Here is a 26,953-nt window from a genome sequence, read left to right on the forward strand (position 1 = left end):
TAATGCATTCTTTTCATTTACAGGTAAAAGTATTTCTACCAGTAGACATGTTTATTGCGGCCAGCACATTAACACACAGCAGAGAGAGGGCGGGTGCTTCCCTAGCTAGCAAAGGCACGCCTCAGCAGTGCTATCGTGCTGTAAGTTCGGACCTGCGGAATGGGAACAGTCCCCACAAGCTGCTCAAGCTCCAGAGATAATGTCTTTGTCATTATGTCTTTAGACAACCCAGACTCTGAGCCAGTTAGTTCCCCGTCTTTTGGATCCTCTTCACTTTGGGGACTCAGGAGATCTCTGTATTGGCTTCATAAATGTAGCTATTTTTGTATCGGTGATCATTGCTCATGGCCTGAGTGCTTATAAAGCTACCTTATCAATAGGCTGAGGGTTGGACACAATGTGATCTGCTCAAATGCAACAGAGCTAACTAGGTAGCTGAGTTGTTGTTCAATCTGGATGGCTGTCATGCGGAAGTACACCCTTTTTTTTTTTTTACTTGTTTTTATTATTTTAATTATGTGTATGTGTGTGGGCTGGAGTATATGCACATGAATACAAGTGCCCACAGAGGTCAGAGATGTGAGACCTCCTGGAAACTGGGGTTACAGGCAGCTGTAAGCAGCCTGATGCAGGTGCTGGGAATTGGACTCAGGTCCTCTGGAAGAGCAGTGTGTACTCTTCACCACTGAGCCATCTCTCCAGTACCTGAAAGTGCACTCTTGTTGTACAACTTGAAATACTGTGATGTGAAAGTATACACTTGTTGTTCAGTCTGAGTGACTATAATGTGAAAGCATGTGCTGATAAATTTGTATCTATATGACTGTTCTCTTAAAATCAAAAGCTGAGGCATTTTTCTCTGACTCATTTTTAGGCTATATTTTTTGAAACAATCTAATTTCTTTCACATGGTAATTCATTTCATTTTTCTAGAACATCCCATTATATAGCTGCTTTTAAAATGTCAAATTTGATAAAGCAGTATTTTTATCTGGTTTTCTTTTCCTAGAAATGAGGTCGGTCTCATCCTCGTGTACCTGTTCCTCCCCAGAAAGAAAGTGAAACATTTTCCTTCCAGGGGACCTGCATGCATCTCCAACCCAGAAAATTAAGTCAGGTCATAATTGTCAAAGGAAGAAAAGTAACAAGGTCCACAGTTACATCAGCAAGCATCTGCATTCTTGTCATTACATCTCCTACCACGACACTGGATCAGAAAGACTGATGGCAATAGCGGTCACTCAACCGCTTTCTCATTTCCTAGAATTAAATATAAAGAACTACATTGGTAGTCAGATGTGGTGGCTTGCATCTGTATCCTGGCATGCAGGAGGCAGAGACGGAAGAGTGCCATGAGTTTGGGGACAGTTTGGGCTCTAAGATGAGTTCTAGGTCATCTTGGGCTGCACAGTAAGACCTTATCTCAAAAGCAATGAAGAATGTCATCTATATTTCTCTAATTCTGAAAGACACAGCCCTTGTTTTCTGAGTTTGGTTTTAGTATGGTTTGGTTTGGGGTTTTGTTGTGTATCCCTGGGGTTTCTCTGTGTATCCCTGGCTGTCCTGGAACTCACTCTGTAGACCGGGCTGGCCTCAAACTCAGCTCAAATTCAGAAACAGAGATCTGCCTGCCTATGCCTCTGCCTCAGGAGTACTGGGATTAAAAGCATGCACCACCACCACCTGGCTTAGCACCTTGTTTTCAGCATTATATATTAAATAGTTTTTTCAGTTTACAGTATTTATGAAACAAAAATCTGTGTCACCCCTTGTCAAGCCACATGACTGACACATAGTTAGAATTGTAGCACTTGGAAATCTGAGGCAAAAGGATTATAAAGCCAGTTTAGACTATATAGTAAGATGTGCTCAGAAAAAAAAAGAGAAGGCAGAAAGAAGAGGGAGGGAGAGAGAGAGAGAAAGAAAGAAAGAAAGAAAGAAAGAAAGAAAGAAAGAAAGAAAGAAAGAAAGAAAGAAAGGAACAGGAAAGAAGGAAGGAGAGGAAAGGAAGAAAAGGAAAACACTGACTCTAGATGCTACTTATGAAATAGGTAACATCTATGTACATGAAAAAAATCTCAAAAATATACTGAGGGCTGGAGACAGTTCAGTCATTAAAGGCTAAATCTCATACTTCTAAAGGACAAGAATTTGAGTCCCAGAAACCATGCCATCACATCCCACCTCTGAAGCTTCCCTTTTAATCTCAACACCCAAGAGATAGAGACAGGCAGATCTCTATGTTCTAGTCCAGCCAGGACTACACAGTGAAACCATATCTCAAGATTATGTATGTACTTTGTGGATGCTGAATTTTCTAAGAGTTACAAAGTAGCAAAAATAGCATGATACATTTTACATAAGCTTTTATCACACATTCAGACTAACTCTTAGCACGGGATACATCCAGAAAAAAAAAAAAAGACAATTTCTAGTCATTTTTGAAAAGACAAAACCACAGATCACTAGTTGCCAGGGTTTTGGTGTGGAAGGGTGTTGGATGTGATTAGAAGGAAGGCAAGAGGGTACTGGTGGCATGAGGAATGAGTGCTACTTCTTGATCTCAGCAGTGGTGACATCAATCTACACACGTAGAAAAAATGAGACAACATGGCCAGCAAGATCACTCTTGAAGTACTGGAGCTTCCCACCAAACCTGATGACCTGAGTTCTTTTCCTAGGACTCCTGCAGGTTCTCCTCTGACCTACACGGGTGCACCAGTGTGTGCATACATACAAAACTTTAAATACGTGAATGTAATTTAGAATGTTTTTCAGTGCCTAAACTACATATGTACATGGTAGCAATGCATGTTCAATGTTTTGCCATTGCATTAGTTTCTGGAGTAGTAAATACTGAAGAGGAAGGGGTGGGAAACGAAAAGGCATGAACTATATCCTATCTTCTTATGACTTCCTACATATTGTAGCTGGTAGCTAACTCGAGTTTTAAAAGAGTAATTGTTCACATGGCATAAAAAGGACATTTGTCCCTTACTGCAAGTCACCAAGGAATACAAGCATGGTGTAAGCTGCACTTGGTAATCAGGGGTGGGGTGGGGGGTACTCACAGATTTGCATGTGCATGTGCACACAGAGGACAGAGTAGAACATTGGGTGTCCTGCTCTGTCACTCTGCCTCACCCTCCTAAGACAGGAGCTCTCACTGGATGTGAAGCTAGTCTGGTGTCCAGCAAGCCCCAGTGGTCCTCCCATCTCTGCTTCCCACAGTGCTGGGGTTGCAGGCATGCATGGCTATGGGCAATGCTGGGCGTCTGCATGCGTGCTGAGGATTTTGAAGACAGGTCCTCATGCTCACATAACAAGCACTCTTACCAACTGAGCCATCTGCCCAATCCTAAAACTTGGCAAGTTTTTAGAAACAAACCAAACATCTCAGTTCTCGACGATATTTCCAATGTATTAAGCTTGTGTGCTAAATTTTAATCTTACTGTGTGTTGCCTTTTTATGTGTATACCCATGTATCTGTACAGCCGTATACCTCACAACTATATGTGTAGTGCATGTATAACCAATAGACAGATGTTGAAGACGGGATGAAACACCAGTAGATCACAGCACAGCCACTGTCCATTGAACATGAAGATCATTTTGCACATTTGTTTTTACTATCCTGCTACAATACAATGTCAGAACTGCTTGTATATGAATGAGAAAACCAGAAGTTGGATCATGGCTTAGTGGTTAAGAGAGCCGGCTACTCTTCCAAAGGACCCAGGTTCAATTCTCAGCACCCACATAGCTGTTCACAGACTCTTATAACTCCAGTTCCAGGGGATCTGATGCCCTCTTCTGGCCTCCAAGGACAGCAGGCATGCACATGATACACAGACACTCATGCAGGAAAAAAATTCATAAACATTAAATTAAACTTTAAAAATAAGATAACCTACATGTGTGGAAACTGGGTAAGTACTCTGTCCCCTCCTTTATTCTGTTTTGTGGATTTATTATAAAATGGAATCTTGCTAGATAGGGTAGGCTGACCTTGCACTCATGACCCTAACATTCTCCTGAACACTAGATCTTAAGTATGTACTACTATTCCCTGATCCTTTTTAAAAAGGCTTTCTTTGTGACTTGTGAGGCAAATAACATAAATAATGAGCCAGGTTTTATTGTTTAAAAAAACTAAACACTGTTATATGTCAGTCAAATTTCATCTTAACGGTCCTTTACCAAGTTTTAAACAGTCAGACTTTTACACCAATGAAACCTGAAAGGCAACAATTTATAACAGTCAATGAGAATTCCTCTTAAAGTGCCTTTCCTTATATCTGATTAGTGGGGAATTTAAGACTTGGTGCCTGTTCATGAGAATATGGTCTCTTCAACTTCCATATTCAGGTCATTTCCTGTCATAATCATCACTCAGAAAAATCACTGCAGATGCACTCAGTTGAAGTGATCCTGGGAAGTTCTGAAACCTTGTCAACTCAACTGAGATATCTAGTCAGCCTGGTTGGATACTTATGTAATGACCTTCAAAAAAATTTGCCTCACCTGGAAATTTTATTCTCTCTCTCTCTCTCTCTCTCTCTCTCTCTCTCTCTCTCTCTCTCTCTCTCTCTCTCTCTCTCTCATACACACACACACACACACACACACACACACACACACACACACAATTAGTAGGGTCTCAAACTCAGAACTAATGTAAAGTGTCAGGACTGGTTAATTCTTTGTTAGAAGTGTTCTTGTGCAGTAGAATGGGTTGAACAACATCCCCGGCTTCCACCCACTCGGTCAGAGCAGCAGGCACCACTCCAGAGTCTTTATAACCAAAAATGACCTAAGGAACTGGGTATGAAGTTCAAGAGGAGAAGGACATCATAGTTCATGTCATGTCCTGGGTTTGATACCAGCAATGAAAGGAAGGAAGGGAAAGAAAGAAGAAAGGAAGAGAGGGACGAAGGGAGGAGGGAGGAAGAATGGAGGGGGGAGGAGGGATGGAGGAGGGAGGAGGGAGGAGGGAGAAAGGATGGAGGAGGGAGGAGGGATGGAGGAGGCAGGAGGGATGGAGGAGGGAGGAGGGATTCTTATATGTTTTTGGTTGGGCAGAAAGGAAAGAGAATAAAAATGGCTTCTAGTTAAGAACAACTGGTAGACATCTCACTTATGAACACTCAGGATTATTATAGATGCTCCTTCACTTTAACCCTAGCCATTCTAGAATGACTAAACACAATTCCAAAGTGAAAAGATGAAGAATATGAGTAAATACAATGAAAAAGATGATAAGAAATAAAATAATAATCAAGACTGTAATTAACATGGGTTATGTAAATACCAAGGGTTATGGAGGCATTCATTATAATAAATAAAAGTATAAATGGGCTTGCTCATTTTGAATTGAATTTAATCTAAAAACCAAAAGTGAAAAAATGTTTATGTAAATCACAGCATCCTGAGCTCCATCTTCGGAGGATAAGTTCAGTAAGAAAGGAGGGCTTATCCTCCCACCCGTGTCCCTCAGGACAATGGCCAGCATCCTGCGGTACCCCATCCACTCTCCATTTAATTGCACAAATAGTGGTGGCATTTCCCAGGTTAAACGTGACTGTCACTTTTTAATCATTTATCATTTTTCAACAACTTAAAATGACGAAAAAGTACTAAATCAATTCTTCTCACTTTGATGGCAACATATAAGATTTCCTTAGTAAAACAGAAGTATTTTGTAACAGATCAGAACAAATGGTTTTTTGTCTTCAGAAAACGAAAGTAAACAATAAGATCAAGCTAATTTAAAAGATCCCAGTCACAGTAGAAAATTGTCAAGTCTCAGTTTACCTGCCTCACCATTAAGGTCATATGTTCAAATAAAATATTAGTGAATTTGTATGTCTATGTTTCTCCTCACTTCTTTTATCACTGTGTTGTATAAAAATAGTTCAATTTTTTCATTTGATTATAATTGTTTATTTAAAAAAGGAAACAAATATTTTTATTTTATTATTTTTTACTTTAAGTTTTTTATTTATTTTTGTTTTTCTGAGACTGGGTCTCACTTTGTAGCTCTGGCTGTCCTGGAATTTGCTATGTAGACCAAGCTGGCCTCTGCCTCCTGAGTACTGGGATCAACGGTGAGCACCATCGACCAATAAATAAAATAAACCACGAAGGTAGTAAACTAGAAGCAAACAGATATCTCTCTCCACTTCAACTTTCCTTCTTACACCCTGAACTGAATCTTGTCACAAAAATCTGGGAAAGATTTACAAAATACCAATACATAGACACACAGATAGGCATGTGGACATTTATTTTGCCATATAAAAACATAATGTGCTTACTATTCTGAGTCATCATTGCACTTAAGATATACAGGGTGAGAAACTTCAGTTGCCTCTTATAAAACTAAACTTCATTCTTTACAATATTATTTTATTATTGCATGCATGACTGCACCATAATTTATTTAGCAGATCTCTACTGATGCATATGTAAGTTGCTTCCAGCTTTCTCGTTGTAACTTACTGAAAACAACATCTGTGCATATATTTTCTTGAGAGTTAGCTCCTGGCAGATGAAATTGCAACATTGGCATACCCTAGCCAACGGCACATGCAAGCTAATTCTTGAAGATATTACTAAGTCACTCCAGATGTAAGTTTGCCCCAGTTGGTACTTCCATGAATAGTATGTAGAAATAATTCGTCTCATACAACCTCACCTTGACAGACGTGCAAACAGAAGCAAGCACCCTTTCCTCTTCAGTTCCACCATCATGCACCTTGATTGTGAGTCTGCTCATGTTATCCTTCCTACCGGAAATGTTTCCCTTGTTGAATAGTTGATATTTAAGTACTGAATATTTGAGATGTGAACTCTGGACAATAAGGTACAACTTGAGCATTAACTATGGCATTTAGAACAACTGAACTTTTGTCACCCCATTATATTGAACAGGACGGCTGTAAATTCTAATTTTCAGACTCTATGGTGACTTGCTAGAATGGCTTGGTTGACACACACATAGATGCAGCCATTAAAGACAATTTTTTAGAAAATAGGTTGCCATTGGTTTTAGTAATATTCATCGATTTCCACTTTCATTCTTTTTTTCCTAAATATAGAATCAAAGAACCTTTTAGCACTTCCTCATATTCCTTAAAATAACTTCAAGATATTTGCCAAACCTTCGGCCAATACCTCCCCCAAATACAAATTTTCAAACCTCAGTAACAAAAGTTACCTAATGATTAGCAATGTACAAATCAATCCGTCAATGACTTCTTACCTGGAACCAAGCATCGGACCTCTCTTAAAAGCTCCTACAAAGAATCTGGAAGTGGAACACAGGCTGCAGCCGGGGAAGGAATCTTCACAATTTAGGCCCAAGCACCAAGTGGTGGCTCCACGAGAAAGAATTTTCCCTTTGCAAACCAGCTGCGGACACAGGGAGTTACACCCGCAGCAGAGCTCTGCTGGGATGTATTAATTTACACCCACTGGGCCACTCAATTAGAAGCCAAAGGCCGAGCCTGGGCATGCAACTTCCACTGGAACCTGACCGGATTTTGCGCTTGCTAGTCAAAACTTTAAATCACGGTGCCTGAGGATTTGCAGCAGGACAAATGAAAGCCTGAGATTTTTTTTTTTTTTTTTTTTTTTAGTATGGTTGGTTAGATGATGTATGAGGCCAGAATGTCTCCAACAGACAGTGAACTGGTCCCCTTGAAAACAGTAGGTAGACAGATAACAGAACAGCTGTGAATTATTGAAATTATAAATGCCACAAGTTAAATGCTTCCACACCAACTTTTTCAAGTATCGTTGACATCAATAAGTAAGACTTTATGGCTAAAATAAAATACTGTATAATGATTGTTCTTTCTCTAAAGCAGCATTTTGATGTTGTGTGTGTTTTGTGGAAAGAAATCCTATTTGTCAGTATCAAAACAGCAAACAATGATGACTTCTTTATTAGTAACTGAATGACTCATATTTGGGGAAAATATGCTTGTAAGAGTAATACTAGTGACTGGAGAGATGGCTCCGAGGTTAAAAGCATACACTGCTCTTGCAGAGTACAGGAGTTCAGTTTGCAGCACCACCTGTAATTCCAGTTTGAGGAGATCCAACACCCTCTTCCTGTCCTCGTTGGATACACACATATGTGGCATACACCCACAGGATACACACACATACATACAAATAAAAATAAAAGACAATAGTAGTATATCATTCAGACTTCATGGCTGACATGCTACATCCCAGAGTTCTTCACCATAAACAGTGCACAATGAATGATAACTTCCAGAACATTAACAAGGAATGGAAGGACGTGTCCTACAAACAATGATTACATTCCAAGCTGCTAGGAAAACTGAGGCAAGATATCACAAGTTCAAAGCCTGCATGGAGTACAGAGTAAATCCAAGGCTAGCTTGAAGAACTTAGTAATACACTGTCTCAAAATAAAACAAATACAAAATGGAAGAGGGAGACTGGAAATAAACCTCAATCCATAGAGTTCTTGCCTGGCATTCACAGGGCCCTGGGTTTGATCTTCAGTACTGCTAAAAGAGGAAGAAGGGAAGAGGGGGAGGGGGAAGGGGGAGAAGAAACTCACCCAACAATAAGAAAGTCAATTGGTACATATCTCAGCATCCCCGCCAGCTGCTGGGAACTTCAGCAACGGTTGTACGTCATTGAAACATAGTTATTACTAGGGCCGGTTTAAGCGACCAATTCCGTACTGGCTTTCTATTCGGCCCACAATTTTTGGTTCTCTTTGTCTCCGAATGCTTTCAGGTTATTTTCCTATCCCGCCTCTTTCTGTGGCAGGAGCTTGTTGCGGTGTGGTAACATGGCAGAAGGGCCTAGAGCACTCACCCTTAACTGTCCACTTCCGGCTATCAACCTTTAACCACGATGATGTCACCAGAAGCCAGGGCTTCCATGTCTTCCCTTCCGACCTCTCTGCTGTCCTTCTCCACGCATGTGGACCTCCACAGACATTGCTGTTTTCTTACTAGTCAATTACCTTTTCAAAGCTTTACAAAATCCTAGTAGATCGTGTATTACCCATGCAGTGGGCAATTTTGATCTACTTCTTGTGTGGTATCGTTTTGACACATCATGGAGCACGACCCATAGTATTTCTTGGGCTGCAGATTTGTAACTAATTCTTACAATGTGTACATCCTTAAAACAAAAATTTCTCTCTTTTCCGTTTTTTTTAAAGATGTATTTTGTTTGGGGAGATTGTTTTAATTTTTATTGTTTTTTTTTTTTTTTTTTTTTTTTTTTTTTTTTTTTTGAGACAGGTTTCTCTGTGTAGCTTTGCGCCTTTCCTGGAGCTCACTTGGTAGCCAGGCTGGCTCGAACTCACAGAGATCCACCTTGCTCTGCCTCCCGAGTGCTGGGATTAAAGGCGTGCGCCACCACCGCCCGGCTAATTTTTATTGTTTTATTGTAAATATTTATTTTAAATATTTTCGTACCACATATTTTGATCATGTTTTCCCCTTCCCCAGTGCCTCCCAGATCCTCCCTCCCTACTCCAACTTCATCCTCTCTCTCCCTCCCTCCCTCCCTCCCTCCCTCCCTCCGTCTGTCCGTCTCTCTCTCTAACACACACACACACACACACACACACACACACACACACAGAACAAACAAAAAATTAGTAAGATTATGTATATACCAATAACATGCCTGGTGCCCAGACAGGCCAGAAGGGGGCAGCAGATCCTCCAGAACTGGAGTTACGGGTACTTGTGAGCCACAAGGAGAGCGCTCGGTTCAGAACCCAGGTCCTCCACAAGAACAGCAAGTGTTCTTTTGTCATTGTTGCTGCTGTTGCTCTTTGTTTTTAAGATAGAGCCTCACTATGTAGCTCTGGCTGATCTAAAACTCATTGTGTAGACCTGGCTGGCCTCAAGACCCATCTGCCTTCTGAGTGTTAGTGTTAAAGGCATGCACCACCAACCAGCAGCAAGTATGCTCAACGGATGATCCCTCTCTCTGGCCACAGCTCCAACCTCCTTTCTTCAATTTTGGAAAGACATTTTTACTAGGTATGGAAGTCTAATTATGTTCTCTTTTTATCTCCCTCAATGATGTTACCTTATTGCAGTCTCACATGCAGTGGGTTTTTAAAAGAATCAGCCATCATTTTTTGCTGTTGTTCTGGCTGATTTTCAGGTTTTCTTCTTATCACTCATTTTAAGCAACTTGACTATGGTGTGCCTAGAGTTTCCTCCTTGTTTCCTGGGACTATGGATTATCAAGCTTCTTAGAGCTCTTAAACGGTTTTCATAAAACGGAGAAAATCCAGCCACTGTTATTAGATGTTTTTTCCCCACTCTTTCCTTTAAGGACTTAAATTATAAGGATGATAGGTTGTCTGAAGTTGTGCTGTAATGAACTGATCTCAGGAGCACTTTTTTTTCCGTTAAGTGTGCCCATGTGTCATGTTGGACAATTTCTTTGTCTCCAGTTCACTGTTTTCTTCAGATGAGTTTAGTCTGCCATTATCTTTCACACTGCACATTTTACTGCAAACATTAGGGTTCTTTCTACAGAAATTTGAGAACTTTCTGAACTGGTGAGAGGGCTCAGTGTGTAACGGCATTTGTCATCAAGCCTGATGACCTGAGTTCAATTCCCAAAGCCTGAATGATGGAAAAGAAACTGAATTCTGAAAGTTGGCTGATATTCAAAAATGCTTACCCACACACATACTTACATGCTTATGCTCAGAAAGTAAATAAATTTCCTTCTCCAGCATCTAGCCCAGACCCATCCTACCTGCCACCACCCACAGGTCCCATGTTCACAGCATCCAACTCCTCCACCCAGCCAGACCTCCTATTTCCTTTTCTGGGGTCCAGGCCAGGTAGTGTCCCTAACCTCCCATCCATACCTGTTCTCCAGCCCACCATGTCTAGCCTAGGTCCTACATCCAGTGCAGTAGCTTAGCCAGGCCTCCCCTGCCTGAATCCCAACTCATCTCTAGGCTTCTGCCAGGCTCCTCACTACCTATCTCCCAACCTACAAGCCCCTCCCATGCCACATCAATACTTGCCACCCAACCAGACCTATCCCTACACTCCAGGCTTGGACCAGAAGGCACATCCTATACACCAGCTCAGCCCCCTCTGTCCACCTGACTGCATCCCACCCAAGTCATTTCCAACCTCTAGGCCCAGTCTTCAGATCCTCTCTTCTTTCCCAACCTTTTCTGTCAATATCAGACTCAGAGCTAATAAAAGAACACATGCCCAGATCTTATCACAAAAATACCAACAATATGAAAGACCAAGCCAGTATCCTATCTCAAAAGTCAACCAGTCCTGTAGAATGTTTGACTATGAGAAATACCTAGATGAATCCCAGGACATAGAAATTAAAAGAAGAATCATAAATTTCATCAAATAATTCAAGGAGCTTGAAGAAGATTCAAAGAAACAACTCAAGGAACTTGAGAAAGAGCTTAAGGAGAACAAACAGCTGAGTGATACCCAAGAAAAACAAACATAAAGCTGATGGAAATGGCAAGCACAGTCCAGATTTGAGAAGAGAATTCAATAAAGATATAGAATCATTGAAGAGGACTCAAACTAAAATGAAGTTGGCATTGAAAACCCCAATAACTTAACTTGAAAATTCAAAGGAAAGCCTTACAAGTAGAAAGAATCAAGCAGAAGATAGAATGTCAGGGCTTGAAGAACAGTAGAAGATCTAGATGAAATAAGCAAGGAATATAAAAATTAAAGCAAAAAACAGGAAAGGAATATTCAGGAAATGTGGATCACCATGCAAAAAGATCAAACCTTCAAATAGGCACAGATGAGGAAGAAGACTCCCAACTGACTACCATGGACTAGATTAAATATAGTTGGTTGTTTTTATTCTTTAGTCTTTGGCCCTTTGCCTTTTCGGGGGGGGGGGGCTCCACCCAGCTCCCAAATAATCACACCAGAGGCTTTTTCTTACTTATAACTTTCAGGCCTTAGCTTGACTCTGCCTCCTTTTCTCATTACTCAATCCTCTCTTCCTAAATTTCTCCGCCTATTTATTCTCTCTGCATGCCAGCCCCAACTATCCTTTCTCCTGCATAGCTATTGGCCATTCGGTTCTTTATTAGACCAATTAGGTATTTTAGACAGGTAAAGTAACACAGAGTTTAGCAAATGAAACATAAAAGAATGAAACACGTCTTTGCATCATTAAACAATTTTTCCACAGCAAAAATAAATGTAACCCCTCCTCAGCTAATATCTCACAACAAGATCATAGGAAAACTTTCCTAAACTAAGGAAAGAAACACCTATATAGATACAAAGAAGCACACAGAACACCAAATAGACAAGATCAGAAAAGAAAATCTCCACAGCATATCATAAATATACAGTAAGTATGCATGATAAAGAAAGTGTATTGAAAGGTAGAAGAGAAAAATATATATGAAGTCCCATATAAAGGAAAACCCATTCAGAATAATAGGTGACTTCTCATGAAAACTCTGAAAGTCAGAAGAGCCTGGAGCAATGCATTTCAAGTCCTAGAAGACTATGATGACCAGCCTAGACTAATATATCCAGCAAAACTATCTACCATCATTGAAGAAGAAAGAAAAAAATTTCATAGTATAAGCAGTCTAAGAAATGGATAACCAAACCAAACTTTAGAAAACACAGGAAGCATTATTTCTAGCCAAAAGAAGGAATGAGCATGGCAGAGAGACTCTGGAAAGATATACAAAACCATCCTTATTAAAACACAAAGTACTGGGCTGGAGAGATGGCTCAGAGGTTAAGAGCACTGACTGCTCTTCCAGAGGTCCTGAGTTCAATTCCCAGCAACCACATGGTGGCTCACAGCCATCTGTAGTGAGATCTGGCGCCCTCTTCTCGTCTGCAGACATACATGCAAGCAGAACACTGTATACATAATAAATAAATAAATCTTAAAAAAAAAAAAACAAAGTACCACTAGAACACGAATAACACAAAAATCAACAGAATAGTGACCACAATTAATACACACATTTCAATAATAGCTTTAGACATCAATGACCTCAATTCTTCCTTCAAAAGACACAGGCTAAATGAGTGAGTCAAGAATCCAAATTCATCTATCTGTTGTCTATAAGAAATGCATCTTAGTTTTAAAACAGGCACCACCTTAGAGTAAAAGGATGGGCAAAAGTTCTCCTAACAAATGGGACCAGGAAGTAAGCAGGCATCACTATCCTAATATCTAACTAAATAGACTTCAACTAAAACTAATCAGAAAAGAGAAAGGGACACTTCATTCTAATCAGAGAAAGAGTTAGCTAAGGAGTCATTACTATCCTAAACATATATCCATCAAACTTAGGGGTGCTATGTTTTATCTAAAAATATACTGCTAAATTTGAAGACACAAATTAATATCATTCCATCAATATTAGGTGACTTAAAACCCCACTTTCTCCAAAACATAGGTCTTCTGGACAAAAAATAAACAGAGAAACATCAGAATTAATTGACATCATACATCAAATGGATCTAACGGATATCTACAGAATATTCCCACTCAAACACCAAAACAAACAAACAAACAAACAAAATTCCACAATCTACTTAATAGTACAAGGAAGGTTTTCTAAATTAGGCCACATCCTGGGACACAAAACAAATTTTTGCAGATTCGAAAAGATAGAAATCCTTGTATCCTATCTGACCATGGTGCAATAAAACTTACAATTGACAACAACAAATCTCTAGTAAATGCACACACTTATGGAGATTAAACTATTTATCACTGACTGATGACTGGGTCAGAGAAGAAATCAAGAAAAAAAATAAAAACTTCCAGGAACTAAGTGAAAGTGAAAACACAACAAAATAAAGCCTCTGGTACACATTGAAAACATTGAACGCAGTCTTATGAGGGAAATGTATAGCTCTAATTGCCTACATTAAACAATCAGGAAGAAAATGAATAAATGGCCAAATGATACAATTCAAAAATTTAGAAACACAAGGACAAACCAAATCCAAACCAAGTCAAAGTCCAGAAATAATAAAAATCAGAGCAGAAATCAAAAAAATAGAAACAATGAAAATAATACAAAGAATCAATGAATCTAAAAGCTGCTTTTTTTTCTTTATTTCATTTTTTTTTTTTTTTTTGAGATGATAAACAAGACTGACAGACTCTTGGCCCAACTAAGCAAAAGTAAGAAAGAAAGGACTCAAATTACCAGAATCAGAAATGAAGAGAGGAACATTGCAGTAAACACTAAAGAAATTCAGAATAATATAGGGGAATACTCTTAAAACCCATACCCCAATAAGCTGAAAAATCTAAAGGAAATGGATGAATATATCGATTTAGCCAAACCTCTAAACTTAAACAAAGAAGTCAGCAACCTAAACAGACCCATAGCAAATAAGATTGAAGTAGTAATAAAAATCCTTCCAGTTAATAACAGTCCAGAGCCCGATGGGTTCACAGGAAAATTTTGCCCGACTTTCAAAGAAAATCTATAGTCGATCCTTCTCCTTAAACTATTCAAAAGAAAAAGGAGGAGGAGGAGGAGAAAGAGGAGAAGAAACACAGAGAGGAAACACAGAGAAGAAACACAGAGAGGAAACAATCCCAAACTCCTTCCATGAAGCCAGTACCAGTCCAGTACCAACACCAGTTAAAGACACAGCAAAAAGGGAAAACTACAGCCAAATATGCCTGGCGAGCATAGAATCAAAATCGCTTATTAAAATACTTTCAAACAGAATACAGATATACACTGGAAAAGATTATCCACATGACCAAGTTGCCTTTATCCCTGAAATGCAGGGATAGTTCAACATATGCAATGGTTCAACATAATAAACTTCATTAACATACTTAAAGACAAAAAATCACATAATCACCTCAACAGATGCAGGAAAAGTCTTTAACAAAATCCAACATGACTTTATAATAAAAGTCCTAGATATATGGCCAGAGTGATAAGAGCTATATATGAGAAACCCATAGCCAACATCATCCTAAATGGAGGAAAGTTTTTAGCAATATTGCTGAAGTCAGGAATAAGACAGGGTCGGTCACTATCCACACTCTTTTTCAGCATTGTAACCAAAGTACTAGGGGGAGCAATAAGGCAAGAGGTGGAAATTAAAGGAACAGATATGGGGAAAGGAGTCAAACTATTATTTGCAGATGACATCGTACTAACATTAGAGATTCCAAAAATCCTATCGGAAAAATTCTAGAAATGATAAACAAATTCAGCCCTATGGCAAAACACAGAATCAACTTACACAAATCAATAGCTTTTCTATCCACCAACAAAAAACACACAGAGGAGATCATAGGCACATTTCCATTCACAACAGCCTCAACAACAACAACAATAACAAATCATCTAGGAACAAACTTATCCAAGAAAGGGAAAGACTCCTACAATGAAAACTTCAGTCCTAAGAAGGAAGCAATAGAGAAAGACACTAGAAAAATGGAAAGATACCTGTCTTAATCATCACTACTCTGTTTCTGTGAAGAGACACAATGGCCAACACAACTATTATTTTTAAAAAAGCATTTAGTTGGGAGCCTGCTTACAGTTTCAGAGGATGAGTTCAAGATCATCATGGTGGGAAGCAAGCACGTATGGCACTGGAAGAGTAACTGATAGCTATACATCCTGATCTTCAGGCGGAGAGAGACTGGGCGTGGCATGGGCTTCCGAAACCTCAAAGCTGACTGTTGGGCACTAGACAATCAGTTGGTGAGGTCTTCCATGGAGAAAGTCACCTCTACTATTCCTTGTGGACTTTGCTGCTAACATGGCAGTTTCACAAGTAAACTCAGTGCAAAGTGTGGCATGGTAGCATATGGCTGCAGTTCCAGCACTGGGGAGGCAGAGGCAGGAAGATCACCTCCTGAAAATCCAAAATCCAGCTTGGTCTACACAGCATGTATGAGGCAGTTTGAGCTCTCTGTAATGAGAACTTACCAAGATGGCCTTCCCTTCACAGTAGGCCTGCGTTAAGTTCTTTTCCAAGGGTTGAAATTACAGACACAAGTCATTACACCCAGATGTGGCTACGTAGCCAGGTTGATCTCAAACTCAAAATCCTCCTCTTCCTTTTGTCTCAGTCTCTCGGATGTCCCCAAACCACACACACTCACACAGCTCACCATCACCATCACCACATACCAACACCTCCAAGACCCACCCTGGAACTACCTTAGACTTAGAGAATGGATATCATCAGAGCAGTAGAAATGTAACTAACACAGCTATAAATAACCCGTGTTGCTATGGAGCCCAGGCTGACTTGGAACTTGAACTGATTCTTTTGCATCAGCCTCCGGAGTGCTGGGATTGGAGGTGTGTGTCCAAACTATTCAATGGGGAAAAAACAGTCTCTTCAATAAATAGTTATGAGACAGTTAGGTATCGACATAGAGGGGAGTGAAGTTCAGTCACGGAAGACTGTGATTCTAGCTTACTCAGGGGGCTGAGGCAGAGGATAATCAGGGACCATCATAGGACAGGTAAGAGCCTGTGTCCAAAAAAAAGCCCTGCCACTACAAAACAACAACTACAACAAATAAAAACCCAGCACTGGGTATGTGGTGCTTATTCCAAGTATTTATACTGTTCGTTGATATAATTATGATTAGATTAGATCAGTGATTTTCACAGGGCTGTGTTCTTTTCTCCTAAGTATGGAGCTTTATCCTCATCCTTGGATTGATTTTTTTTAAAATTTTTATTAAATTTGTTGTTTATTTACCGAAAGAAAGAGGTGTGGGAGAGAACATGTATCACAACATGCAAGTGGAGACTGAAAGACTGCTTGAGGGAGTCAACTCTCTCCCTCCACCATGTGGGTTCCAGGAACTAAGCTCAGGTCATGAGGCTTGGCAGCAAATGCCGCTGTCTACTAAGCTCTCTCTTTAGCTCTGCAACTTATGTAAACTTTAATATTTTTCTACTTTCTTCAACAGAAATATATTCAGAGACTAGCTCTCATTTTTTAGAAGACGAAGAAGTTATCATTTTGGAACTGGATGCGGTGTCACACACTCTTAGTCCCAGCACTCAGGAGACAGAGGCAGATGGATCTCTGAGTTTGAGGCCAGCTTGATCTACAAAGCAAGTTCCAGATCAACCAGGTCTACACTGAGAATGAAACGAAAAGAAGTTACTATTTTTGCAGAATTCATGGTTCTTGGCTTCAAGCCCCAGAAATTGACTCTGATTGACGTTAACAGAAGCTTATCTGCAAAGTGACAGGCCTGAAGAGGTTAGAGTCAGGCTTTTAAAACAGGGAACAAGGAAGCTGAGGTGGTGGCACACACCGGTCACCTTAGCACCGGGAACATGGGAAAAGGAAGACCGGAGTTCAGAGTCATCCTCAGCTAGTAAACACCACTAGAGCAGACTGGTCTACAGAAGACCCTGTGTCAAAAAAAGCAAACACCGGCTGCCAGAGGCTTGCCTCACTGCTTTACCTGATGAGACTAGTGTCGCTCGAGCACTGGCTCATCATCTCACTCAGGCTCAGGCCAAAGATATAAAACTTGGTATGGACAGCTCTGCCCTGACACTTCAAGGTGTAAACCTTTTAGGTGATGCTGTAGCCTGGAGAGTGGGGTCAAAGGGGAAAGCGGTGATTATGAACAGAGCTGGAGAAGCCCCAAAGTAAGAAAAGATAGTGTGATTGTTCCTGATATCACAAATGAAGAGCCTAGGGCTGACACAACACTGCTACTGATGTGGCACGCTCCACTGCAAGGAGTGCTTTGAAAGGACCAATAATGTAGCTGGAGTTATCTCCAGTCCCACCCAGGCCCAGATAAACACATAGATGCTTATATTATTTAAACTGTTTGGTCTAATGGCTCAGGCTTCTTGCTAGCTAGATCTTACACTTAAATTAACCCATAATTCTTATTTATGTTTAGCCACGTGGCTTGGTACCTTTTCCCAGTTCTGCCTTCACATCTTGCTTCCTCTGTGTCTGGCTGGTGACTCCTGACTCAACCTTCCTCTTCCCAGAATTCTCCTCTCTCTTTGTCCCACCTATACTTCCTGCCTGGCTAATGGTCAATCAGCACTTTATTTATTAACCAATCAGAGCAACACAACACAGCATACAGAGCAATATCCACAGCACAGTGAAGCAGCTAATGCAGTGGGAATCAGAATATGCACCATGCTAGCTAGTGATGCTATAACTGCTGAACTTGAAAAGCAGTCTAAACCTGCAACAAATTGTTCAGATTGCTAAAATTTCTGCAAAGGGAGATCAAGAAATGGGAACACCATTTCTGATGCATTGAAAAAGGTCGGAAGGAAGGGTTTCATCACAGTGAAAGATGAAAAAACACTGGATAATAAATTAGAAGTTATTGAAGGCATGAAGTTTTATAGAGGATGTCTTGGTCACTGTTCTATTGCTGTGAAGAAACACCATGATCATGGCAACTCGTATAAAAGAAAACATTTAACTCAGACTTGCTTAGAATTTCAAAGCTTTAGTCCATTATCATGATGGAGGGGAACATGGCAGCATTCAGGCAGACATGGTGCTGGGGAAGTAGCTGGAGTTCTACATCCAGATCCACAAACATCAGGGGAAAAGGACATGCTAGGTGGGCCTGGCTTTGGCTTTTGAAATCTCAAAGCCCACCTCCAGTGACACACTTCCTCCAGCAAAGCCACACCTCCTAATCTTTCTCAAGTAGTGCTGCCCCCTGATGATTAAATATTCAAATGTATGAGCCTATGGAGGTCATTCTTATTCAAACTGCCACAAAAGTCCTAGTTCCCCATATTTTGCTAACACAGTAAAAGGTCAGAAATGTGAATCCCAAGATGCCTACCTTCAGTTGAGTGAAAGAATATTTCTAGTGTTCTGTCCATTGTACCTCCTCTAGAAATTTCCAGTACTCACTGGAATACCTTGTTCATAATTGCTAGGAATGTTAAAAAGAAAAGCTCTAAGTACACTGGTTTTGAACAGGGTAAAAGTTGGTCTTCAGGTTGCAGCAAAGCATCAGGACTTGGGGACAATAAAAAGAACCTGCTTAAATATATGTCTGTTGCTACTGGTGGTGCAGTACTTGGAGAAGATGGATTGAATCTAAATCTTAAAGATTGTCAAGCTCAGGACTTAGGAAAAGTCAGAGAGGTCATTGCCACCAAAGATGACAATGCTCAAATTGAAAACCGCATTGAAGAAATCACTGGGCAATGATACAGCTAGTGAATATGAAGAGGAAAAGCTGAATGAATAGCTGAAATAGCTGTGCTGAAGGCGGAAGGAACAAGTGATATTGCCATGAATGAGAAGGAAGAGTTATAGATGCCCTCAGCGCTACACTAGCTGCTGTTGGAGAAGGCATTGTTCTAGGAGGGGGCTGCACTCTGCCTTGATGTATTCCAGCCTTCTACTCATTAAAGCCTGCTAATGAAGACCAGAAACTTGGTGTGCAAATTATTCAAAGAGTCCTGAAAAGTCCTGTAGTGTCTATAGCAAAGAATTGGGTGTTGAAGGATATTTGATAGTTGAGAAAATTCTGCAGTTTCTCAGAATTGGTTATGATGCCATTCTTGGAAGTTTTGTGAACATGGTAGGTGTAGGGAGAAGTTTCTTAGTCCCGCCTAGGCCCACACTCCAGATGAATCTTTCTCACCCAAGCTCTAGCAGCCGATCATAAAATAATTACTCAGAGGCTTATATTAATTACAAACTGTATGGCCTATAGCTCAGACTTCTTGCTACCCAGCTCTGACATCTTAACTCTACCCATTCCTATTATTCTGTGTTTTGCCACGTGGCTTCGTGGTATTGCCTGTTCTCTCACATCTTGCTTCTCCTGGCAGCAGCTCACAGCATCTGCTCTGACCCTGCCTTTCTTCTCTCTGTCTCTCTTGGATATCCCGCCTGGCTCCATCCTGTCCTGCCATAGGCCAATGCAGCTTTGTTTATTAGCCAATGGGAGCAACACATATTCACAACATACTGAAAGACATCCCACAGCAGGTAGGAAAGGAAATCATTGATCCAACAAAGACTATAAGAGCTGCTTTACTGGCTGCTGTGGAGAAGCCTCTCTATTGACTATAGCAGAATCTGCAGTGACAGAAATACCTACGAGAAGGAACCGAGAATGGGCACCATGGGAGATGACATATCTGAATTCTCAGAACAATGCTCTGTCATTCCCTGTAACTGTAGCAGGAAACTTAAGGAAGCTCAAAACAAACTGATCACCAAGAATAACTTCCAAGAATTCAGTTGAAAAAAATGCCTGAAGGAAAGACTGGTCCATCCATCAGTTACTGGTTTCAGTTGACAGTGTACAATTGTTTACTGTTGTCATTGTCCATGCCTATAGATAATTTGTTTTGTATTTTTTAATGAATACATTTGTACATTCCTGGTACTAGGGGCAAGAACCATACCCCAGGGTCCTACTTTCAACTTAAATCACTGAGGCAATTCTACTGCAATTCTGTTACAGTCAGGATTTTTGTGCCTGCTGCCCCCAGATGAAAAGTTCAGGAGCAAATCTCTATAGAGAGGAAGAACAATTGTGTACAAAATAAAGAAGTATCCAATTTTGTGACCTCTGTAAGAAAATTTTGTTTAAGTTTTACAAAAAGCAAAAATAAATACATAAACAGGGCTATGAGGGCAAGGCCATAATACCCAAAGTATTATCCCTGAGCAAGAAGAATTTATCACAAAAAAAAATTATAAAAGAGAATACTGAGAATGGGAGTGTTCTAGGATAAAGAAAATTAAATATTCCTTTTTTAACTTAATGAACACTATCAAGATGACTGTATGGGTAAAGACACTTGCCACTAAGCCTGACAACCTGAGTTCTGCCCCCAGGACCCACATGGTTGAAGGAAAAAAAACCAACTCCTATAAATTGTCCTCCACCTCCACACATACACCACAGTACAAGTACACCCTCACATGTACATACAAAATAAATAAATGATGTAATTTTTAAATAATTTCATGATAAATGTATGCAGTGTATAATACTTGATTAGATCCTGGCTTTAAAGACACCAAGAAAGCGATGAAGGGAAGGGAGGGGGCAGAGGGAGAAGGCACACCAGGAAGCTATATAGCTCTATAAGGTCATTTGGAGGTCAATTGAGGAAACTTGAATATAAACTATACATTTGAGCCCATTGTTATAGTAATGCTAAATGATTGAAAAGACAGTATTGAGGTTTTGTAGGAGAATGTTCTTGCATTTCTAAGATACATGCTAGGACAGGGGAGCATAAATGTTCATGACAACATTTATTCTAAATGGTCAGGACAACAGTAACAACACACTCTTGAATGAGACATTAACTAAACCATTAGTAATCAAGAAGAAAATAGTTGTGCTCTAAATATTCTGGGTGTAAATGTCTGGCAACCAGAATGGACTTTTGATCATACTTTTGTCCAGAGAATATGTTTTATGTAAGGTGACCTTTTTCAAAAACTTGCTCTCTCAAAGTGAAATAATTTTAAAATGACTTCTTTGCAGTATAAGACGTAGCAAAGAAGTGCCAGCCTAGTGCACAAATCTGGAAGTGTGCAGGGCAACATTACAATTTCTTATTGGTCTCTTCCTTGTTGTTAGTCAAGGATTTTGTGCAATCAAATCCAGTAATAAGTCAGACAAGTGAAGTAACTTGCTTTCTTCAGACTGTGGTTTCTATCATCCAAATGAGGATTGAGAGGAACAAACAAAATCTAAAGAGTCAGCAGCCAGTGCATCTTCAAACTAAATTAAGAAATTCCGTTCTTGGTTCCTGGACCCTGGACGCTGGAGGTAGACCAAGCAGAGTTTTCCAGAGAACACCGCTGGATTGAGCTACACCTTTCCTGGACCCTGTAACCTATCCCTTCACTTGTAAGTTACCCCACAAAATAAACCTCCCTTTTAACTACTCGGACTTGCCTTAATACTACAACCAATAAAGCTGGCTTTAAACTCAAAAAGAAAAAAAAAAGAAATTTCAAGACACTTTCTGACATTGTGTACTGGACTATACACTAAATATTTATCTATCACCTTGTGGCCAAAATGCATGAAAGAGTCAAGAGGAATCAGAAGGAGGCTCAAGGTGACATAAAGACAAACTTTTGTCAGGCACAGTGGGTGTCACAATCCTGCCATACCAGCACTTGGGAAGCAGAGACAAAATAATAGGAGTTCATGGCCAGTTTCTGCCACACAGCAAGTTCAAGGCCAGCTAGGGTCCTTGAGAAAATTTCCAAAATAAATTAAACAATCAAACAAAAATTAAAATGTGACTAGGTATGATGGTACAAGGCAGATCTTAGTGTGAAGCCAGCCTGGCCTACATGGGAAGTTGCAGGTTAGCCAGGGCTACATAGTAAGATTCTGTTTCAAAACATAAAAAGAAAAAAAGAAACATGGAAATGGACAAACTTTACCTACTACTATCTTTTCTAGGTTTGGTGAAACTCTCTGGACTCCTTTCCATTCTACACAAAACAATGACTTCATGCCACCCTTGTATAGATGTACTAGTTACTGATTCACTCTAAAATCCTGCCACCAAATAATAGAAGTGGAGAGAGCTGAGCTGCGGTGCCTGGAGTCCACAAATGAGGCTCTCTGGAAGGGCATTTCTCCTGGGGACCCTGCCTTCCCTGATTGAAACCTATTCAGTAAGACCATTCGTTCCTGACCTCCTGCCCTTTGACACTGATCTGTCCTAAAGAGGATGCCAATATATTGTGTGTCAAGTTTATTTTGGAAAGCCATAGCACAGGGTCCCCATTTCTATATTGTACACAATGCCTTATGTCAAAGTTTGATAAACATGAAATCACATTCTCAAAGATTAAAAAACAAGTGTCAGTCAGTCAAAAATAGCTGACCACCATGAGCATCTCACTGGCTGACCTTGAACTCCTCCATGACTCTGAGGTCACTGATATGTCATTAGAAAAAGATTTTCTGATACATCCATGCATGAGATGCTTACTTCTTTGACTATGATCTTGACATTCGAAACAATTTCAAATTATCCATCTTCAAACAACTACCTTGTGAATTAAAACACAAATCTGTAAAAGAATCTTTCTTTTAACTATGCAATGAACTAATAATTTTCAAGTCTTGAAATTGATGTTAGTAGAAATTAAACATGCCTATTGATTGAGACAAAGAGCCTGATTTCAATGCAACCTAACACTTAGCAAAAGATAAAAAATAAAGAAACAAAGATAAGAAATAAGATAAGAAATACGAGAAACAAAGAAACGTTTTATTTACCACACATTCCATTTCTACCTCCAGTACATATTTTGTTATATATATTTGTAGAAAGTAATATGTATTTTATTATATTATAACTGTACAGCACTTAAACACTGCATTTAGTTATATAATACGATGCCCAAGGACATTAACACTATTCAAAAACCTTCCTGGCCAGGTTTTAGAATTAAACATAGCCCAAGATGGGCTTACTCTGTCTACAAAGCAGAAAGTGTCAAGTACAATTCTTAATTCTTTCCTAGAAATACAGAATTGTGCTTATTGGTTTTTGTTTTTAATGGTCGATTGGTTTTATGCTCCTGTGGGTGGTGGGGGAGAAGATAGAAATTAATTTGTGCTTTCCTTTGTATCTGCAAGTACCAAAGTTATGAGCAAACAGGGATATTTTAGATGAATGTCACAGGTCCAATGTGAACATTCACTAAGACTGAAGTCAGGCTGTCTGGGTATTTTTCATCCTTTGAAAATTAGCATCCAGCTTAAAATCCTCCTAGATACACACAATGGATATAAAATATTTTTAAGTTATGCTTGTAATTTAAAAGTAAGTGCTCTCTATTGAGTGTTCTGCAGAAGTACAGGGGCATAGATGTGAGTTCAGTTCCTAAATACTTGCTTAGTTTGTTTTTCAAAGGTTTTCAACCATGAGAGCTTCCGTACCAGGTCCTCCACCGCCCTGAGGCTGAAAAACTGAGTGGCATCCTCATTTAGCACCTGCAGATTTTTACGCAAGGACACTCAGTATCTATGTACATTTCCTTACTGGTGTTTGCTGAGACTTAAGATGTCCCCTGGATTAAAGCCCAGCCCTTAAACCTAGTGCTCAGCGGTGCTAGCCAGCCTCACACCCAGTTGCAAGGGCACTATGTGACAGATCTATTGTTCTGCAGTAGCAGGACATTGTCCCGGTACATGAACACATGCAAACTACTCAGGAAGGCCTTTGAATATTTAAGGCAGGACACTAGTGGCTCATCCCAGTGGGAACCACAGAAAAGGGAAACCTGATTAAATTTAATGTCATTGTCACTTTTTTTTTCCATTGGGAAGAATTATATAGGTAGCCATAGCTACCACACTGTTCAGACAGCATGACCACAATATTCCCCCTCTGAGGTTGGCGTCAGGACTGAATTATTCACTCGAAGAATGTGATTCATTGCTGGATGTGGTTCTTACAAGATTAAAAGAGTCATCAATACATGAAATGCACGCATACACTTTAGGAGCAAAAGTTAGGCCAGCACTAATCAGGCTTCGGAAAAAAACACTGTGTTTAAATTACTAGTTTATTTTAGCATAATTCAGGCTGTGAACCAGATTTCTTTCTCCCCTGTTTTTCTTTTCTTTTTTTTTTTTTAATCAATCTAAAAAAAATAACTTGAAATCAAAAGAGTTTTAGAATAAATTACTGGAAAGGCTTAAGACAAAATCTTCTTACTCTATTCCCTTTAAAGGGAGGCAATAACTTAATGTTGAATTACAGTTTTCCATGGTGTGCAAGCATCTCTGGGGATACTTTCTAATTAATATAGATTTTCAGTAACAACTAAGCACGAGGTAACTAAGTGATATTCACTGTCTGTTGGGCTTTACTGAAATGGAACTCTCTTACAGCTCTAAACTTATAACTACTTTTCATTTAGTTAAATTGTGTGTGTGTGTGTATGTGTGTGTGTGTGTGTGTGGTGTTTTAAATAAGATTGAAAAAAATAAGACTTTGTCATCATCTCATCCAGAAAACATGTCATTTTTTAGCCATGTGCACTAAAGTTCTTAGATATCATGAGACTTTGGGGTTTTTTTAGTTGTTTGTTTTTTACAAATATACAGACAAGCTTTTACTCCCTCTTTTTTAAAAAGCCATAAGAAATGTGGGTAGGCTGCTAACCCCTGTCCTCCAAGGAAGTAGTTTATGGCTTCAGAGCAACTCAGGGAACTGGAGAAGCTGAGCTAGTGACTGAAGGCCTCATCCCCTGAATGTCCCTTGCTGGAGTATGCACCGTCAAAGGGACACAACCTCATCCGTGTTAATCGTAGACATAAGTCCACAACAGCACCCACTGTCAAAAACGGCTCCCTGTCTGAAGTCTCAGGAGATAGGCTGAACAACGGAATTTGAACTGCCACCTCACTCTGGTCTCCCTCATCAGGGCTAGAGATGGCTCTTGGGAGAAACTACTGTGCTTTACACCTGTCCCACAGATCTACAGAGAGCTTCCCTCTGTACACTTCACACTTGAGCAACTTAAAAACACCAAGTCATTTGTACTACAAGAATCCTAGTAAAGCAATTCTCCTTTATGGTCTCCTTGAAAAAAATGTACATGAGCTTCTTTATTTATTTTATTTTATCTGTATGATAGTAATCTCGCCCTCACTCTCGTTCTTTCTCTCTCTCTCTCTCACACACACACACACACACACACACACACATACACGGGGGGGGGGGGAGGAGAGAGAGAACAGAGACAGAGACAGACAGATGGATAGAGAAAGAGAGAGACAGACAGGCAGAGGGAGCGTGTCATGATGGCTCATGCCTGCAATTCTAGCCCTTGGGAGGACAATCAGAAAGATACATGTGAATTTTAAGGCTGTCTAGGAATCATAGCAAATTCCAAATCAGTCAGAGCCACAAATTAAGGCGCTATCTCAATATATATATGGGCTCGAGGGATGGCTTAGCAGTTAGCAGCACTTGCTGCTCCTGCAGAGAACCTAAGTTCATTTCCCCAGCACTCCATGGCAGTTCACAACCATTTCTAACTCTAGTTCTAGAGTATCTGACACCCTCTCCTGGCCTCTATGGAAACCAGTCACACGTGGTAGACAGACAAACACATAGCCAAAACACCCATATACAAAGAGATAAAATCTTTTTAATTAAAATTAAATATATTGACTAGATTTCAAAGAACCTAATTTTCACTCTACACTACATTATCTTCTCTGGTAACATTTAATTCAGCTCCTAGGTTGGGGATAACTCAGCTTGTAGAATGTTTGCCTAGTAGACAAAACTCTGGGTTCTGCCCCTGTCTCAGCAGAGACCAGGCATGGTGGTACACACCTGTAAACAAAGACCTACTCAGGAGGTGTGTCAGAAGTTCAAGGTCATCCTTGGCTACATAGGGTGTCTGAGGCCAGCCAGGGCAACAGAACGTTCTGTCTCAGGGTAGGGAGTGGGGAGTTACTGAGAGATCTGAGATGAAATCCTGTCTAAATTTTCCAAATAGGGTCTTATTCCACAGTATGAAATCAGCTAATGCTAAATGTGCACATTATAATTTCTCACTTCAAATAACTCCCATGCACGGATTGTACATGCTAATCATTGAAAGCAGATGTCTAGGGAGGTGCCACCTTTTGAGAGTTGAGCTGATAACCATGGGATTCACAAGCAGATAACTGTAAGCTGAGGGAGCTTCAGAGATGTGGCTCGGCCCCTGAAATGCCAAGGGATATTTTCCTCGGTGAAATGTTGAACAATGTGCCTCCAACAAGAAACAGACAATGGCTTTCCTGAGGCTTGCGGTGTGGTCACGGTGATGATCTCGTCCTTTCTTCTTAATGTGATCCCATACCAGACACATGACAATGGTCATTCACAAAAACTACAGTACGGAGAAGTTG

At 40.1% G+C, this 26,953-nt stretch overlaps 1 pseudogene; it reads left to right on the plus strand.

Annotated features, from left to right (window-relative positions):
- Window positions 1-20,287, plus strand: part of LOC114700904 — a 104,638-nt pseudogene extending 84,351 nt beyond the window's left edge.
- Window positions 20,288-26,953: the final 6,666 nt, after the last annotated feature.

This window comes from Peromyscus leucopus, chromosome 3 (assembly GCF_004664715.2).
Source record: "Peromyscus leucopus breed LL Stock chromosome 3, UCI_PerLeu_2.1, whole genome shotgun sequence".
In the NCBI taxonomy this organism is placed as follows: Eukaryota; Metazoa; Chordata; class Mammalia; order Rodentia; family Cricetidae; genus Peromyscus; species Peromyscus leucopus.